Source organism: Octopus sinensis, linkage group LG14 (genome assembly GCF_006345805.1).
Source record: "Octopus sinensis linkage group LG14, ASM634580v1, whole genome shotgun sequence".
Lineage (NCBI taxonomy): Eukaryota > Metazoa > Mollusca > Cephalopoda > Octopoda > Octopodidae > Octopus > Octopus sinensis.
Window position 1 is genome coordinate 42,234,854 of NC_043010.1, and position 21,545 is coordinate 42,256,398.

Here is a 21,545-nt window from a genome sequence, read left to right on the forward strand (position 1 = left end):
CGGAAAGGAATGAAAGGTAAATTAGACCGTGTGGACATTTGAACTCAGAGCGTAAATTCTAAAGAAATGCCGCTAAACATTTTGTCATTTTGTACGACGTAGTAATGATTATGCCTGCTCCCCGCCTTCACTACTACATTACTAATATAGAGACTTTTCGCTGCATGTCTGAAATGAAAACATTAACATCATGATTTCTGGAATCATTAGAACTATTTAGTTGTAATACTGATGGTCGAAAAAATCTAGCTTATGGATTTAAAATCTGTTACAAAGCTGTTAACTTCCAAGGAGAATATTTTATATTTTCGTTTCTTCTGCTCGTAGCGATCAGATGCCATATTCTTCTGAAATGTTTCCTGCAACACACACACACACTCAGATGCGTTAATACGTATATATATATATATATATATATATATATATATATATATATATATATATATATATATATGGGTATGTATGCGTATGTACGTCCAATTGAGATACTGCAGAATTCAAATTTACGTGACTTATGTATAAACATATTCTACAGTTGATATAAAACGGTAAATGTTACCCTTCCCTTTAAAAGTATCAACTGAACCCACCAGGCGAGATTCCCTCAAAATTCAAAAGAGCCTAGAGCAAGAGTTCCTCAGTTATCCAGGGATCACATCTTAGCGCTCTGGGCTCCAAGCTGATCCGATGCATAGGCTCCAGCTATTGGTAATTTTTCAAAATTCTTTTACTTATCAATTTCTTACAATTCATTCGTTTTTCACAGTACACTAATCATGTTTTTGCATTATTCTTCAATCGCTCAAAGAGCTGAAAACATTAAGATCTTAATTTCATAAGTTCCAACGCTTTTCATGTAATTTTTGAAGTGTACATAAAGAAACCTGGTCAGTTGCAGTAATCTAGTTGTCCTTTACATATGAACACGTTCATGTTATGTATATATCAAAAATATACTAGGAAAGTATGTACAAATATTTATGAATTTGCAAGAATAAATTAGAATGTGATTTAGGAGATATTTGCCTCTCGACTTGTAACAGATCGAGCGATCGCACAGCGGATCCTTCGTTGGCGTTATGACAACTGATTTTGTTTAACGTGTTTTACTAACACTTGTTTGCATATTTTAATGACATATCTTTATTCCATATTTTCAACTGTTTGTAATTTTAAAACTCTGAAACTAAACCACCTGAAAAAATTTTTGAGTGCTAATTTAAATGCTGCATGTTGTATAACTGAAAAGACGTATTGCTATTCTTTAAGACTAGAGTGGTACGAATGAATGTCGACTGCGGAATTAAATGCTGAAAATAATAATTACCAGTAATGTTCAAGCTCAATTTAATCAATTAACTACAGTGCGAATGATAGAAATCATTATTATCGCCATGTTTGTCAATTCATTAGTTGCATCACTAATGGAATAACAAACTGGGAAAGGATTCCATTCATACCAGATGAAAGTAGTTATATGATTCAATAAAGCATGTGGAAGAATCTACACATGCAAGTGCGCTTTAATCAAACTTCTTTAATTACAACGCAAACAAGAAATCACACTTTAAATTTTAACAGAAAGAAATCATATTAAAATATTTATTCAATCAATGAATCCCTAATTTAATTAACAAAGCAATTACAAGTTTTCTTCTGACAAAATTATTTTACTGATTCTTAATTCAATATTGCACAGAAATATTTGCCTCACCTATTCAGCTTTGGCATCTGAAAATCATCACACACTGTACAAAACCTGTTTGATCTAAGAAAGTTTAATTCTCACATAATCATTGCCAACAACTTTTTCCAGGAAAGAATTAAAATTCAAATTCAAATCAATTTGGTTGGCTCCTACAATAAACAAAATTACTTACCATGGATGAAATAATATCAACATTGGTGATATTGATTTCGCCAAACAGATTTTGGTATCATTTCCTCAACATAGAAACAAAGTGTGACACATAATAAATGATATTGCATAGGTATGAAAAGTGACTTTTGACTGCTGTTTAGGCCAGGTTGGCTATAATCAAACAAATCGATGATCAAATTTATAATCTCAACCATGGCCATCCCACCTTATAAGAAAAATTAGGACATTATCTGGAATGTTGTTTCCTTATTTAAAACAGAGAGTGTGATTTAGGGGAAATTTGGTTGCTATTTATTATGGACTGAGCGAACACGTTTTATGCATGACAATATATTAAATTTATGTCAATGTGTTTTGATTTTCTTTTGGTTTTTATTTTTTTCTATTTATTTATCATATTAGGAGTTCAGTAACAAAATTGTATATCAGGTTATGAAATGTCTTTAGCTGTTTTATGGCTACATGTCGATGAATCCACCAGCATTAGCTTCTGCCCCACGAGGGTATATAAATTTACTATATTGCCCGTGTTTTGGTTATTAAGATTAACAATAACAAACGTTTTGGGGTATTGATTAGGTTTGAATTTTTATTCCTCATTCTAAAAGGATAACATTTTACTACAAGGATTATTCTTTTTTCTTTTCTTTTTTTTCAAATATCTAGAGCAAAGGTGTAACTAGAAATAAGATAATATCCGCTTGCCTGTTGCGGAAATGATATACGATATAACGCCAACAATGTAATGATAAGCCTAAGGAAAGACAAAGTAGTTGTTAAATAGTTCAATTTACATTTCTTAGAAATATATTATCACAAATAAGACAGTAAAATAAAATCAATTATTTAGCCTAATGCACTTTGAAAATTTGTAATCGTTCTCAAATTCTATTATCGATTTCGCGTGCTGAATGATTTAATATGATCCTTGGGCTGCAGGTAGCGGAAAGATTCATGTTGATGAATTGAGCTTCACTGTGTGATATCGTTTGGTAGGTTAGCTCAGGAAATGAACGTGTGTTGTCATAATGCTACTGTATATCTGGATCATTATGAACTAGCAATTGTTCCCGATGCATCTTTAAATTCCGTGCGAACATATACACAAATGAACACAGTGACACCTACATAAGTGCGAATGCACGTTGTTCATTTAAGTATGGATATTTGGAGAATTGTATAAAATTACATATAAAGACAGAAAATCACTTTCTCACATTCCACCCTCTCTTTCCCTAATTCTCTTTCATCTTCTTTCTCGCTTTCTCTCTCATGTTCTCTCGCACATACACGTTATTTAAGATACATGTCAATTTTTATTGATAGAATATAATCATTTTTAAGTTTATATGCCGTTGGCAGAAGAATTTCCTGGCGTTTTTGGACCTCATTTTTCAAATAGAAAGAGACAAATATTATTGTTTCCTTATTTCATGGAACTATTGAAATAATGAAGAATAAGTTTTTGGGAATGTGTGGGAAGCAAGTACGAAAAAGAGGGGAAAAGAAATTCTTATTGTTTCTCGACCTTCAAACATATTCTCCTCTAACATTTCTTCCTTTCTCTCAACCATTCCATTCTACACATTTACATCATCTGATTCTTTACTATTCTCATATTTTGGTGAAATATAGACATATGATAGTTCCTCTTTCTCTTCCTGTAAGTGAATTTGTATTCTTCTCAAAGTGGCACAAGTTGCCTTACATTCTGATTTTTACGAATCATTCCTACCAATCAGTTTTATCATTATTATTATTGTTATTGAGTGAGAGAGCTGTTCATGCCATCAAAGTGACACTGGGGTAAAATATACGAAGCCCAATATACCCATCATGACTACCCGTCTGATAAGGGTACACCAGGCACATGCATCACAACCATATGTGCGCGACATGGTGATCTCATATCAAGATAAACAGCACATGACCTTGCAGATGGGGCCCAGTTAGAATTTTCTTCAGGTTGAGTAGCCCATCCCGCTCAAAAGGTCCCTGAATAAGGGTTGTTTAAGGATGTTGAAAGAACCACCCATGTTTCCAGAGGTGAATTATTCAAACCCCAAAGAATCCCTCTCAACACATGGCTATGATGCTCCCCCACTACTTCTGCTCGTGAGCAGAGATGCACATATCGTCAGCCACTAAGGGACATGCTCAACTGGTTAAGATCAAACAACTGACAAGCAAATCTGTGGTATTGAGCAGAATATTTGCAGTAGCCCATCTTTTATACCAAGACAAAATAATGTACATGATAACACTTCCAATCAGTTAAGATCAGAAGCCATGAAAGCTACTGCCTGGTACTGCATCAGGGCATTTATTATTATTATTATATTATTATTATTATTATTATTATTATTATTATTATTATTATTATTATATCATCATCATCATCATCATCATCATTATTGTTATTATTAAGACAGCGGGTTGACTGGATCGTTAGAACGCCGAACAAAATGTTTAAAGGCGTTTCTTTCGGATTTACGTTCTAAGTTCAAATGCTGCTGCGACCGAGTTTGCTTTTCACCCTTTAGTGATCGATAAAATGAATATTGGAGTCGATGTGATCGATTAACCCCCTCCCCCAAATCTCTGGCCTTGTGCCTATGGTAGAAAGGAGCATCATCATCATCACCACCACCATCATCATCATCATAATCATCATCATCGGCCTCACCATTATTATCATTGTCATTATTAGGCGAGCTGGCAGAATCGTTAGCGCGCCGGACGAAATGCTTCGATCTTATTCCGTCAGTTTAATTTCGACTTAAAGATCAGTCTCAGTCCGCGCAAGTACTCCACCTTAATTTTTTCTGTAATTTCTTTCTCCATCAATTTATCCATTTTCAAAATCCCTAAGTACTTATAGCCCGTCTCTTCTATCTCCTTCGTAACCTCTCCCGACATTTGATTTTGCAGCTCTTCAAGACTAACACACCACACTTTTTCAGTCCGAGCTCCATTCTGATATCAGTACTGAATATATAAACCGTATCAACGAGGGAACTGACTTAGGATTTATTTTTACCATAAAGTTTGGGGTCATCCATGAATAACAAGTGGTTGACTTTTTGTTGGCCGTTTTTGAATACATACCCAGCCTTTGCTCTCCTCAGAATCAGTGTTAGTTGTATCATGGACAGTACAAAGATCAGTGGGGACAGGCAGTCTCCTCGGAAGCTGCCTTTCCTGATTTCTACTGTCCCTAAACTTCTTCCATATGCTGTCAGTTCCATCCTCCGCTTCGGCATACTTTTTCCAAGCAATCGCTTAACATTCGATACAATACCAAATAGGTTCATCCATTCTATAATCTAAGACTGTGTCATCATATCGTATTATTATCATCATTATTATTATTATTATTATTATTATTATTATTATTATTATTATTATTATTATTATCATCATCATCATCATCATCATCATCATCGTCATCGTCACCATCATCATCATCATCATCATTATTATGTTAATAATTCCTGCAAATAACTAGTGTTCTCTAGAAGCTAGAAAGTTGCCTGCTGTTTGTCCTCACACGCACACACACACTCACTCATACACACATATACACACACGCACACACAAACGTTACTTTTATAAAAAAGAAATAATAACTCGGAGTGAGTAAGTAATACTAAAGTACCTTGATATTGTCTTCCTCCAAAAGTTTTTCTCTAAATACAATTTTGAGGGAAATATTAGAAAACAAAAACTCATAATTTACGCCATGACAATTCTCTCTATAAAAGATTTAACAGCTGATACTTGGGCTCTCATTATTTTAACGCTTATTACATTCGAATTTAAATTCGAAAATATTGTGAATAGATGTTTGCTGTAAATTTCTGTCTTGAGGAAACGACTGATTCCATTGGTTAAGAAAAAAATAAAAACTGCCTTTCATCTGTAAAAGAGATCATTTTAGTCAATAGAATTTTCTATAAAAATACTAGAAACTAGCTGATATTTATGAGTGGGCAGAAGCATAAAGTCAATGGTAATACCTCTTTAAAATATCCGACAAAACAACTTTAAATATTCTGTGAGCCTAAAGGATAGTAAAGCAAAAAGAAAACATACTAGGAAGCAAATTAACAATAGTAGTGGATTTATGTTGTTGATTAATAAAATACAAGTTGCCTTCAGCAGACATATTGAATAAAGGATACAATAGTAGGAATTCTGAAAGCAGTATAGGAAAGAAAAATAGAAATATGTTAAAGAGAGATATATGATATGATGGTTAATTTATGAATCTGAAGTGTTAGAAAGAAAAATATTAACAAAATAATGTCATGAAAGATTCATTTGTCGCTTGACTGCGATCGATAAAAAATAATAAGCATTTTAATAAGCATTCTAATAGCTCGAACTATTAGAAACATTACGTATAAGATATCTGAGTCTTGTGATAGAAAATATGAGTTATCAGTTATTCCATTTTATCTCCATAACTTCAACGATCAAAAATGTTTCCAAGCATATGAAATATCTGATAACCCCAAGTCGGTTGCTTGAAAAGTCAATATAAATCACATTTATGAACTTAATAATGAGAATTGTACCACCGTAAACAAATACAACAAATTGGTTACCTGTGTACTAACGCACGTGCTGCAAGAAATCGCAGCAACATATCCTTTAAATCAAACCCAGGCATATCAAAAGAAGGAAGGTTGCATTGGACATGGGCGTTATCACACTAAATCTAAATAAAAGACTAGATGGCTATAATTGGATCGCTTTTAATATTAGTTGATGGTCATAATTGGATTGCTTTTAATAATAGTTGAACAGAAGCAGCATTAGGTGAATGTTAGAATTAAAAAATGCATTTTTTAATAAGATAAGTCAATATCTCCATGTTCAAGCTTACAGTAACGTTATCTAGAGTTTGAAATGGTCGGTGAAGGAAAACGTTCAGCCCTGCCAGAGAGATATCTCTGCGCCCTCTGCATCAAGGAGGGACAGGACAATTCATTAGCTAGCAGTAACTGCTTACTTAATGAATGGAATGAGGTAGGATGATTGCTTTGTACTACCGGGTGGGTTCTAGCAGTAAAATACGACAGGCTTGTCTTCGCCTTTCCCCCACCCCCAGCGTTCCATCGTAATAGCTCTCCCACTAAGCTCTGGTACTGTTGTTCGTGCAGAATGTTGTTAGCTATCATGTGTTCTACATCGGGTCATCTTCGTCTTCCCCGGTTTTGTAGTTTTGTCGTCCTATCCACCAGTATGGTCTATTCACTTTGCCTACACCAGACATCTCTCAACAGAACTTTGATTCATCGTGCCACCATTATCATACACTTTGCACAAATGGATTTTATAATACAGTAAACAGTCATAATATATCTGAACTCCTCGTTTTTTTTTCTACTGGCAAGGTGTACACTCTGCGAACGATTTGTTTCAGCAGATGGAATTTATATAATCTTTGTTATACTATGCTAAAGGGTGCGTTTCAACCTGGAGAACTTTCGAATTTAAAATTCTGCTATTGCTAATATTATTGTGATTGTCAAGAAAAGTTCAACAATGAACGTTTGGTACCTGGAATGTTGTCATGCACTCACTCATTGCCCTCTACAAAATAAGTATATACATTGTACAATTTTCGCATTTACTTAGATTAACTTCTCCATAAACAAACGTTCCCTAGTCAGTGCTCTATTTTCCTTATAATCATGCCTTTCTGGTCTAGTTAATTGAAGATGGTTTGACTGCAAGTTGCATAAATACATAAAAACCCTTACATTTATGAATAAGCCTTATGAGTGGATTTGGTAGGCGGAAACTGAAAGAAGCCCGTCGTATATATGTATATCTGCGTGTGTTTGTGTGTTTTTTTTTGCCCACCCCTCTACCGCTTGACAACCGATGCTTGGTGTGCCTACGTCACCGTAACATAGCGATTCTGCAACAGGGAGTGATAGAATAAGCACCAGGCTTTAAAAATATAGTTTGTGGGGGTCGATAAAATTCATTAAGACTGTGCCCAGAATGGCTACAGTCTGGTGACTGAAACAAGTAAAAGATAAAAAGATATAACTTGAGGTTGATGGTGATATACTGAATAATGTACACAGAAATTCTTAATGAAATGAAATGTATTATTAGTTGCAGGAAGAAAATAAAGCCTAACTGTAAAAGACGAGATTTTGTTTTCTGAATCAAGAAATAGCTCCACGGAAAACAATTATCATTGCTTTGGGTATTATCCAGTCACTGTTAGCTGGAACGGTGGCAGGTATGGAATTAATTGTTAATAAATCAAAATGTGTGCTAAAACACAAAAACGTAGCGGCAGTTGTTAATGAAGGCCAAAGATTAGCGGAGATTCATTCTAGAAATTTTAATTTTCAGAAAATATTTCTTCATCTTGAAGGGAAAAACCTGATTTTTGTTTGACAGGACAAGTGTCAAATATTGAGAGACTTGAGTTCCTTAGATTTCATCCAAGACAAATCCCCTCTTAACAATTACAAATCTTTAGATATGAAATCTGAATATAAGAATACAACATGTAGCACTAAAAATATAATCTAGAAAAAACAAACCTGTATACATGTTCAGAAAACTGTCCTCGTAAAAGTAACGTCCAAACTAAGTAAAATATTTATGTTGTAAAACTACATTGAAGCTACAAAAGATAAATATATCAAATATTAAACGTTAGAGGAACTGAATCAATATTGTTGGTCAACTTCGATCGCCTGAGTTAATAAAGCAAGAAATAAAGCAAAAGGATGAACGGTTGGCTTACGTGAAAATTAAACAATTGTCAGGCTAAATTATTAAGATGTGTAATTACCTTTAACATGATTGTGTAATGAGCAAGAGATATTAATTGCCATAAAGCTACTACGGTTTTATTGAACTGCTTTGGACAATGACCTCTTAGCAAGATGATGATTATGACGACGACTATGGTGGTGGTGGTGGTGATGGCGGTAGATTTACTTGTTCAATGAACTGAATTACCTTCTCCTGAATGAAGGTGGAATTGGCTGAAAATTTCACGGACACCCGTACGCTTAACGTAATTCGGAGTGAGACACTGGATTAGATTACTAGCTTGTGTCTCTATAACTTCACAGTCCAACTGAAGGGTTTCTATACAGCTTCCGTCTACCCAATTTTAACCGAAACCATAGGATGGGTTATTTGTTCATGGTGCTAGGTATATAGGACCGACCCTGGGACCTCGAGATTACAAAGTAAATTTCTTAACCATTCGATCACACTGCGCCTACTCATCCCAATAGAACATATATTTCGGAAATTTACACTGTTCATACTGTTAATGTAATAATATATGTATGAGAGGCTGTGTACTAAATGTTTTGTCGATTCTTTCTTAAGCCTTTTCTCTCGCTTCTCCTTAACTGTTATATGTGTATGTGTGTGTATGTGTATTTAGAAATACGTACGTGTGTGTGTATACATCCACGTGTTTCACTGTTCGAAGCAGTGCTGGAACTCTTGCAAAGTGATGCCTTTTAACGCCTCCGTCGTTTTTTTTTTTTTCACCTCTTCCACGTCTGCAAATTCCATAGCACCAGTTTTCGTAACCTGTGATGACCTTCGAAAAAATGTCCGGACCAATTTCCAACTGTTTTTTCAGTTCATAACAGGCATTCAGTCATAACCGCTTTTGGTCTTCCGTGAGCAAGTGAGGTACAAATTTTGTTGCAACACTTTTCATTCGCAATTCCTCGCTCAAAACTCTCTGGCAGGAGCCAATCATATCAACAAGTTCATCGTGAATTTTCATGATACTGTCATTCTTCCGGGAGGTTGATGGTCGTCCTGAATGTAGTTGGTCTTCGAGCGACAAGTGACCATTTCAAAAGCGTAGAAACCACTCGTTAGCTTGTGTTTTGCTCAAGGCAGCGATCTTCTAAGCTGTCTGAAATATGACAACTGTTTCGACCGCCGTTTTCCCCAATAGAAAATAAAATTTCCCCGAAGCACGCTATTCCTTCGTTTCAACCATCACAAACATCGATGAACAGCGGAGAAGAACTGCAAAACAAAGACGCATCACATGGCAGTAGGACTTTACTCGACGACACCTGTCGACAGACTGATGCCTGATGGTCGCATCAAGTAACTTCTCGCAGCGGAAGCCTGAACTACAACGGGTTTGTCCCACAGAGAACGTTTCCGGTTACATTTTGGTACCCTGTCGTATATGTGTGTGTGTCTGTGTGTGTGTGTGTGTGTGTATGTTTGTATCTGACTATCTATCTAATTATCAATCTATGTGTGTTCGTATGTATGTGTCTGTATAAACGCGTGTGTTTCTGTGTAAATAGGTGTGTTTCAGTCTTTTAAATAAAAATGCACATTGATACAACATTGAACACTAATTTTACTATTTCTGTTTTATTATAGGTAAGTACCTTCAAGCATTTTTATCCCATTCATAATAAAAATCATGACTATGATAGCGACCTTTTCAGGTAAGATGTTACAAATTGTATTCATCGTTGTATTTCGATTTGTATTTTGTATGCGTATTTGTCGCGTTAGATAGAATAATTATTTCCGTTTAAAGCAAGCATACTATCATACTTTTCATTTGATTGCCATACGCACACACACACTCACACTGACACACACACACATACATATACATATATATATATATATATATATATATATATATATATATATATACATATATATATATATACATACATATACATATATACATGCGTTATAATTTAGAACAAGCAATAAAAGGTTGTCATTATAGTACTCGAAGTTTCGAATGTCGGAGCGAAGAGCTACGATGCATTCTCGGTGGCTATTAATAGCAACAGACACTATGAAAAACCGTTGAATAAAAGGGAAGTTGCCCTAATAAGTAGAAAAAGAAAAATGAAAAAAGAAAAAGAAAAATGAAAATAGAAAAAATACATGCAACCATATTCTCACAATACATAGACATAAACCTCCTGCGTCCACAACGTCTACATACGTACACACACAAACATGTATACGTACATGCACATATACACACACACAAACATATAAGTGCATGTACGTACTCATACACACTCACATATCCACACACACTTGCACACGTATATATATATATATATATATATGTGTGTGTGTGTGTGTGTGTGTGTGGTGTGTGTGTGTGTGTGTACGCAACATCATTCTCATATACACATGGGTGTTTACATGCATACACATAATACATATATAAATAATGGCCTCTGTCATACAGGCTCCATTTAGCGGGCACAAGTCTTTATACCTGCGGGAACAGCTGGCATCGTGCTGTTGGGTTGCATTGTGTGTATGCATATCCCTGACATACTGTACACTACATCTGCCAACATTGCAACTATTACGTAATTCTGAGCCCCCAGGAATTATTATAGTTATACATATTGTCGATAATGAAAGAAAGAAAATGGAGAATTATGGATGTATAAATAATTCATTTGTTTGATATTATGGGGTTTTTCATAAAAGCAATACAAATAAAAAGACTCTCAGGATACATATCTTAACGGTCAGATTTTTCAAACTTTTGTCTATATTTGATTTTAAATATGACACAATATGATGTGAATGCTTTGTATCTATAGATTTCCTGAACTGAATCTATTACCAAACAAATGAAAATAATTAATCTATAACGGTCAACTAATTATTCTTTTATTTTATAATTTATTTCTATTGTATTTATTAAACAAAACTTTGAACCTTATAATATCATAAAATAAATTATTTATACATCAATAATTCTCCATTTTCTTTTTCATTATATAGATATATATACACACACACATATATATATGTGTGTGTGTGCGTGTGTGTATGTATATATATATATATATATATATATGTGTGTGTGTGTGTGTGTGTGTGTGTGTGTGTGTGTGTGTAGGGAGAATTCACAAAAAACAAAAGACGAAGACTGGTGGTGTAGACAACAGATGTATTAGTATAACGCACAAGAAGTGAAAAAGTCATATATACACTTACGCACACGCACACACACACATACATCTATATATATATATATACATACATACATACACACACACACACATACAGAGTAAGTCTCGTCATATATAATCTTGTAAAGTAAAGCGTACAGTATTTATTCCACTGAGCATATGAGCATCGTAGTCAAGGAACTTTTGTATAACATGAGTTGTACGTGCGTGTGCGTGCGTGTGTGTGCATGTGCGTGTATGTTTGTGCGTGCGTGTGTGTGTGTTCATACGTGTGTGTGATTATGTCTGTGTACTTGATGCAGCATGGTTGGATAAACTTTATTCGTTTAATACCATAGTTATCACGAAGTTCATAACTTTATTTTGTGTATGTATGTATATGTAAGTAGAAATTTATACACAAATCGGATATTTTCTTTTGATGGTTTTGGAGAGAGTAAAAATAATATACTGTACGAAAATAAAAAGAGAAAGCTAACTTAGATGACACATTGTAGACGAGATACGCCATGCTTTATTTTTAGTCAAGTCAGTGAGGATAGTAAGGTATGTAATAGAATAATAATTTATGTGTATAAACGAAAATAGTATCAGGCAACAAAAGTTTTCTGAATATACAGATCAAGTAAACCAGTTTAAATGTATTTTACATGCTGTTTTTATTTATCACAGTAAAAAAGTTATACGTACATTAAACACACTTTATATTTGTATATAGTTTGTATCATTTCCTGCAATATATGTGGGAACGACAACACGAATGGGTGTGAACAAATTGTTAAATGTTTAATTATAGAAATAAAATCTATCAACAAGTGTACACCTGTTTATATGTTAAATTGATGAAGATTCATAACAATAGAAAAATTTGTAATGACATTTGTTCATTAATATACAAACAAAACGAAACGCGCCCCCTTGCACGCTGATATCGAGGACGACAAAATAGCTTTTATTAAATTCCTCTAAGGCGGGTCATCAATTTGAAACTTTTCAAAGACGGGTTATAAGCTAAGTGAGGTTGGTATTGTAAAATAACTTCAATATATTTTGAAACACGTCCAAGCTACTTACCCCAACAAAGACTTCTTTCGGAAATGTTATTATATAATCTTCAACTACAAGTAGGAAATATTGTACCTGCTCTAAAGTTTCTGTCCTGACATTTTTCAATGAATGATTGAATAAGTGCAATTCATCAGCATGGTCATTGTTTAGATTAGGAGGTATGTTTCTAAACGCAAAGTGGATATTTCTAACATATCAAAGAAAGTCCAATGTGTTTGAAAAACAAATACGAGTCGATATCAAAAGGTTCATAGTGTAGTTATGTTTAATAAAAAAAATAGCTTATTTACCAAAATTTTAACTTCATCTTCTTCGAAATAGTCACATTGCGCAGCAATATACCGGTCCCAGCGTTCCATCCGCTTTTGGAATCAGGCCTGGACGTCGTTTTCCGTAAGCGAGTCGAGGAATTCTGCGATTCGTTCTGGATCTCGACAACGGTGACATTTAAGCAACATTTTCGTCTTGAAGAAAAAGAAATCCGCAGATGCTAAATCTGACGAATAGGGTGGGTGCAGAAGCGATACCATGTTGTTTTTGACGAGAATCTCACGAGTGAGGAGAGCTCGGTGACAGGGTGCATTGCCGTCGTGAAGAATCCAATTTTTCGCGCTCCGTGGATCCGGTCGTTTTCGCTGAATGTCCTCCCTCAGACGCTTCAAAACGTCACAGTAGAACTCTCGATTGACGGTCTGGCCCTAGGAGAAGAATTCTCGATGCACAATACCACATTTCCGGGGCTGACACTCGTGGCAGTTCTTCTTGATTGCCCGTCGTCTTCCAAGGACGTTCTTTCGCTTTTGAAGCACCCGCACCACTCGAAACATTGCGTACAACCCATTGCCTCGTCGCCGTAAGCTTGCCAAAGCATGCTCGATATCTCCGTAGCAGACTTCCCAAGTTTCACGCAAAATTTCACGTTGACACTTTGTATCTGTCCATGGCAAACTCATTGACTACAGAATGCACGTGATAACAGAAACACAAATTTCAAAACTTGCGAAAGTAAACACAACAATGTCACTCGGTACATTACCTCATGAAGGTCACTGCTAGCCCTCACTGCACAAGCATTCGTGTGCGGTCATCTGTCGGCGCACTACAGAAATAGTCCGGGAACTTTTGGGTGCAACCTGATATCAGATTAAGATCTTTTGAATAGCTCATCGATACAGCATCTTATTATATTCAAATGAACGTTAAACTTTTATTACGAATTGCTTTACCGTTTATATTTTTCCATGTATTGACACTGATTTCTGATAGAGAGCGATTGTTGTATTTACTTCGGAAAGATGCCAAAGATATCACCCGAAAAATACTATCCTGTGCAATAAACATCTGGCAGTTTGCTATTTCTTGTTAGAATTCGAAAAGGCTTTGGATATTGTTTAGGGGCAGCATAGAAATAGCTTTTGAATTTATTGTTTTGGCTTTCTTTTCAAAGTACTTTCAAGTAATATGATACTTGAAAACAAAAATACAAGGATATTTTAATCCTTCTCAGTCTAGTTCTTGAGAAAACACACAGATATAGGTGAAATAAGAGAAAATAGCTTTGGGATTATTTTTAAAAATCCATATATTGTTTTAAAAATAGATCCATCTCCCTCGACAATAAATTTCATGTACTTGGCTGTCTTGCAAAATAATCCATGCAAAGTGATAAGTTCAAATAGTTCTCTGTAATTATTCCTTCAATGTTTATCTTTTAGAAGACTTGAATTGTCTGTTATAACAACGGACTGACGTTGTTGCCTCAAAGTCTATGAGAGAAAGTGTAAGTGATGACTGTTGAAATCACGCAAGCCATATGAATGTTATCATGTCACTGTGCTCACTTAGGAAGCTTACTTCTCAACTACAATGTTCTGAGTTCTGTCCCACTGCGTGGCACCTTGGGCAAGTGTCTTCTACTATAGTCACGGGCCGACCAAAGACTGATGAATGAATTTGGCAGACGGTAACTTGAAGAAGACAGCCGTATATACATATATTTTTGTATGTGTATGTGTTTGTGGGTGTGTGTGTGTCTGTCTGTGTATCCGTGTTTGTCCTCCATCACCTCTTGACAATCGGTGTTGGTGTGTTTATGTCCTCGTAACATAGCGACTCTACAAAAGACACTGGAAGACTAAAATTCTTCAGAGCGATGTTCCAGCATAGCCGCAGTCAACTTAGTAAAGTAAATTTAAATTAATCGAAAATTATCAAAAGCAGTTTATCGTTATGTCTAATAGAATAATGAGTTCTACATGTTTGAGTTTTAAGAATGGTGTTTTAAAAAGCGCCATGATGTGTGTTTCTTTTGTGTGTGTGTGTGTGTGTGTGTGTGTGTGTGTGTGTGTGCGTACGCGCGTGTGTGTGTGTGTGTGTAGGGGGTGAATACAACATACGTATACACATGGATCATCGGTTACGAATTTCATCATTCATTTGTTCGATCGATTTACTGAATTAGCACGTGGGTGGTTGAGTATTCCAAAGTCATACATAACTTAACATAATTCTCAGGCAGGAATCACCGTAATATTATGTTACAAGGCAGGATATTTTGAAATACACTCCAGCCACTGAATTTCTATACAGTTTCCATCTACGCAGTTTCAATTATAACTCTTGAGTCATTCAATACTTTGACAAAGGAAGGTTTCCTCAAGATATCACGCAGCGGGATCGAACGTAGGACCTCATGTTTATCAAGCAAACTTCTTAAACATTCTCTCAATAAGTATAGAGAACTCAATACAATGTAAAGTAATTATATTAGTAAATTTTACAATATGGATGTAGTCTTTACGTAAAGCTCCACTAGATGAATGACATCCAGAAATTATTATGAATCAAGAAGATTTTTTCGACAAAAGAAATATATATATATCAATGTGTATATAATTTCAAATGACGATTACATGAAATTTAAAGTGATGGGATTATGACAGAATGATCTTTCTAATGCATGAAATTCCTGGATATTAATAGTATCACTCATCTGGTGAAACTCTAAGTGCCAAGTTACATTCGTCATATACACTGTATTATTATATTCCAATATAAATATTGGTATGTATCTATGTTTCAGTGTATCTATGCATTTATCAATGCATTCCGAATTGTTTGAGAAATTAAAGAAGACGTGAAGAAAATTTTTAAGATGATGTCATTTTGCTGGAATTATTTCAGTTTCAGTGAGTGGGCGGGAAAATAGAGACATTATTGGAATTGAAATGAAATACTAGAGAAAGTAGACGAAGTCTAAAAAATTGAACAACATATTAAAGCAAGAGAATTGCTGGCTAATTTTCATCGGAGTTTCTATGCACTGAAATGTCATCTGAACTAAATTCAAACATTACTCACATAATGTAGAACGTTTCCAAAATATTCTATATTATCCTGTTGTTTCTGTTGCTTTTGTTATCAACAATTGAAATTTGCAAGTTCAACCAATCTACTGTATTGATTTTATGTCATTCAACATTAATATGCACTATATGGCCTGAACACCTGTGCTGTGTTTTGAGAGGGGAGATTTTTTCTTTCATTAAGAATTTAGTGATGATGGATAATCTTTTTCTGATAGTTTATATAATAGTTAAAATATTTATACTTTAAAATAGACAAAGAAAATATCTTTTCGTTGTCTATATTCTAATATATTCTTAACTGTTGCAGATTGCTTTGGCTCTACACCGTGTCTAGCTATTGAAAGGAATGTGTCCGATAGCTGACTGAATCATGTGACTACACTTTTTTTTAATGATTTAGTTGTTTAGATTTTCTTCATAAAATTAAAGAGAAAAATGTGCAGTGACGCACAATAGTCAAGAAAATAATTTTATTTAATTATTTGATAGTTACTTCATCTATCTCTCTGAAAATGGAAAGTTTTTTATGACCCTAACGTTCAACTTCAATACCTGATTAAAAATTGTGATGCATGTCTAAATGTGTTTCGCTTTTATTACGACCATTTTCAATGAAGCATAGAGCGGTGGTTGTCGAAACAGTTACGGAAGAAGCATCATGTAAATATGGAATCCTAGTTTAAACCCTACTAATCCAAATTTGTTTAATTGTAATTTATTTGTTTCGCTTATCGAAATGTTTTTTTTTTTTTGTAAATTAATATATTTTATGTAGGTCAAAAGATAATAGAAAAGTGATAACATTGCAAGTCATAGATCAAAGGGATTTCTATTTTTGATATGGTGTTGATAGTAGGTTTTCTTCGGGAATTTCGATCATGAGGATGTTGATTACTTTTTCGTTAACGATGGACTCCAAACACGTGTTACAAGTAGAAATGGCTCCGAATTACTAACGGGAAAATATCAAATAAGTTTGACTCCAAATAGTCCCAAAATAAAACCATTGGTCTATCAGTCATTTTAATCGAAGAGCACTTGGATGTGGAAACCCTTAGTAAAATTGACACAAAATTGAAGGAAAATAAGAACTAAACTAAAAATTCCTCTTTAGTGTAGATAAAACATTTCACATTTTTCTTTGATAAAATTTGTTTGAAGGTATCAAATAATTTGCATGTTAAATTATATTATTCGAGTCATTAACCTCATTTATAAAATGTAAAACTGCGTGTATTTATTAGTAATAAAAAAAACTGTTTTTCAAACACTTTCTTTTTTCGATGGAAGTAACATCAAAGCCATACATTAAAACGCTAGGTAACTGTATTTTACAGTTTCCAATGTTGGACTTGTTTACTGATTAGTGCTGCGATACCTCTAGATACTGTTAGTTCTTGGATTGAAAAACATCCATTCATGTTATTCCTGTTCCATTGTTGTCACAGAGAGATAAGTTCAATAAATTTAGAACAAAAAGAAATTTCTACTGAAAGTGCTTTACACTATCATTTCTTAACAAATGCCCAGTTTCTAAATATCTAGATACATTTAAAATTCTTTAGAAAATTATTATATATTTTTATTGTATTTTGTCACTCTTACTCTTTACACTTTTACTTGTTTCAGTCATATGACTGTGGCCATGCTGGAGCACCGCCTTTAGTCGAGCAAATCGACCCCAGGACTTATTCTTTGTAAGCCTAGTACTTATTCTATCGGTCTCTTTTTTGCCGAACCGCTAAGTTACGGGGACGTAAACACACCAGCATCGGTTGTCAAGCGATGTTGGGGAACAAACACAGACACACAAACACATACATATATACGACGGGCTTCTTTCAGTTTCCGTCTACCAAATCCACTCACAAGGCTTTGGACGGCCCGAGGCTATAGTAGAAGACACTTGCCCAAGGTGTCACGCAGTGGGACTGAACCCAGAACCATGTGGTTGGTAAGCAAGCTACTTACCTCACAGCCACTACTATGCCTAACCCTAACCCTAACCTAACTCTTATTTTTATTTTCATTTTGTTTGGTTTGATTAATTACTAACCAAAATAAATTATCCACGGCCTCAAATGTAATTAATTCTAACTTTAGCAAAGAGAAGGAAATGAAAATGCTCCCTGGAAACAATATATTTTGGAAGGATAGTATAAAAGACAGGAATGGAATGAAATGGGACAAAACTGACTTCAAGTGAAATGGCAAAACACATTGAATATATATAGGAATTTCAAGATTTCTCATTAATAAACCTTTCTTGTGGAAGCTGTTCCAGTCTCAGTCTTGTCTTTGATTATGTCTTTTACATCTCTCAGAAGCTATCTCATATCTCGAATGCACTTTCCCTCAATGCTTTAGATTTTCTCATTTTCCCCTCGATATTTCTCAGCTCATCTTTTTCATTCGTTGCCTTTTTTAGACGCTTTCTCTCTTTCTTCCTCTTTCACACACACACACACACACACACACTCTCACTCTCTCACTTGCGCGCACACGCACGCACACACACTCACGCACATACATTTACACAAACACCCACGTGCGCACGTACCAGCCAACTGTCATTTTTTTCTTTATTTCACTCACTTTCATACATACGCTCTTTTTCACACACGCTCTCTCTTCCTTTCTATCTTTGCACACACACAAACACACACAAACACACACACACACAAACACACACACACACACATTCTCTTTATGATTGTGAATTATTTACAACCAACTTTAAATACGTTAATACTTAAAGTGTACTAAACATCAAGCTAAATTTTTAATATGACTTTGGAAAAAGTAGATTTCATTTATTGTTAAAAACCTTCGACTCTTTATAGTAATTGTATTGTTAACAGGAAAGTTGAATACTATAAAACATAAAAATTCGATTATTTTAATGTTGCTTCGCTAATTTCGTGCAAAGTTAGGTCGTTGCTCTGTAAGTGACCTGTTAACATACAATATGTAAGTGTTCTAAAGCAAAATAGCAGCTTTGGGAAACAAACAGAAATATACATTAGAGGTATTGTCTTTAAAATATGCAGAAAAAAAAAAGAAAAGGCATTGACTCATAAAGCAATTATTTAGTTATTGGCCAGTGGTTGTTGTTCTTAGCCCTAGGTAGGTGTGATTGAGTTGAACTTACGACCAAAGACATTAAAAACACGATCGTCTCGTCCATTTTTTCTTGAATAGTACATTACATTTTCTAATGTACTTTTATAAAGAAACGAAATTAGAAGCCATATCACAGGTTCACTTGTCAGAAGATTATTTTATATTCTTCGACTTCTTTTAAATATTAACTATGTTTATACATTCTACAAAACAAAACAAAAATCAAACTATCTGTTTTTACATATCCTGTTCAATCTTCTGTCCAAGTATCAAATGTGGCTAATATCAACAACTATTTTAATGTTTTCATTCAGAACCAGCAAATAGTAAAATCAAAATCGGAATGGTTACCTCCATATCTGAATGTCTTGAATCGCTTCAAAGGGTTACTTGAAATAATCTAAGTTTCGCAATCCAGCTATCTAATTCATGAGAACAAATGAGATCTATCGAGCATAAATATTGGTACCTACCGTATTACTACTGTATTACTCATGTAAAACTTGAGTTTACACGCTAAGATGTATGATTATGATTGTTTCTGATATTATTGTTGTTTTCATTAAACGTTATGCTAGAAGGTGAATATAAATACACTTCTGTTTATCTTTAGTTTTCGAATAATAACAATACAATTATTTCTTCTAATTATTTCTTGTAATTCAAATGTCAAACATCCGACAACGTCTCTTAAGTGTCTTATTTAATGTTCGACATTTAGCAGATACAGTTTGACTAAGTTGATAAACAAACAATGTACACGTACATACACACAAGTACACGAGTACAAACACACATGTATACACGCACACACACACATACAATATATATGTACATCTAAGTCATTGCCCGAGATCATTCTGCCAGGAAGTGTGTGTGGGGTGGGGGGAAGAGAGCAAGACGCCGTCAAAGACGTTTGTGGACTGACAACAAAAAATGAAGTGGAAAGAAGAGTCTGGCTGTTTGCACATAAACAGCAAGACGCAAATGGAACTGTAGAGTTTTGGTAAGCCGATTCCAGTAAACAGAGAGATTTCTTTATTATGATCATAAGATCTAATATAGGACAGTACAGGAGAATACAAAACATTAATAAAGAAATACTCAGCGAGTTTTTTTTTCAGTTCGTTTTTTTTACACAAAAATATATTAAGTTAAAAATAGATGATTTATATGATGAAAAATTTTGATTTCCTTACATTTTTTCTTGATGGTCTACTGTCCAACGGCTACATCCTTTTTTTTTTCCCTCATGGTAGATTAAGTAAGAACACTCACTCCCAACTTCCTTACCACATCCTTCCATCTTTTCTCATATATACTTCTAGACAGGTGTCTCCTTTCCAGCCATCTCTGGCTTTTCAGGTGATACCTAAAGTAGTAAAGCATTCCAGGGCCGGAGATGAAGACCCCTGACTTCTTGAGGGCACCTGATTGATGATATAGATCAGTGGCTCTGAACTGTGGTTCATATGACCTTTAAGGTCATAAAGGGAATTTTATTGTTAAAATTGATTTGTAATAACTTGGTTATACTTCTACAATACACAAAATAATTTAACGGTATCTTTTTTATGCAATTCCTAATAATAGTAGTAAAAGTCTAAGAGTAATAATTTACTACAAAAATATTAAAGGACCTTTTAAGGATCGAATGGCTATCAGAGCCAGTCCAAGTAAAATAAAAATAAAAATGGTCCATACGCAAAACAATGGTTGAGAAGCACTGATATATATCAATGTTGAATTATTTTTAATGTCTCAGAAAAATAATGATAAAAGAACTGAAGACATGTGGTAGAATTAAAATTTTTTTTGTCTAGAAAAGATAGTAGGGACTTCAAAGTTCCTACTGAAAGATAATTTCTAGAACTTTATCGAAACGTATATGAAACTGCATTTATGAAATTAATTAAAGGAGAAGAGATTTATAACTGATGAATAAGAAAATTGTAATATACATAAGAAAAATATTTTGGGGGGTAACTGGCCGAATGAGACCGATACCAAAAAAAAAACAAAACGAGGCTGGTATTTAATGTTTGTGATCTCAGACGATAAAGGTTGGGGGTGCTGTTTGATGGTATGAGATCTTAAGGATTA

At 34.4% G+C, this 21,545-nt stretch overlaps 1 protein-coding gene across 1 annotated transcript in view; it reads left to right on the forward strand.

Annotated features, from left to right (window-relative positions):
- LOC115219258 overlaps positions 1-21,545 on the forward strand; it is a 568,773-nt gene that overhangs the window by 174,183 nt on the left and 373,045 nt on the right. The window lies entirely within an intron of this gene.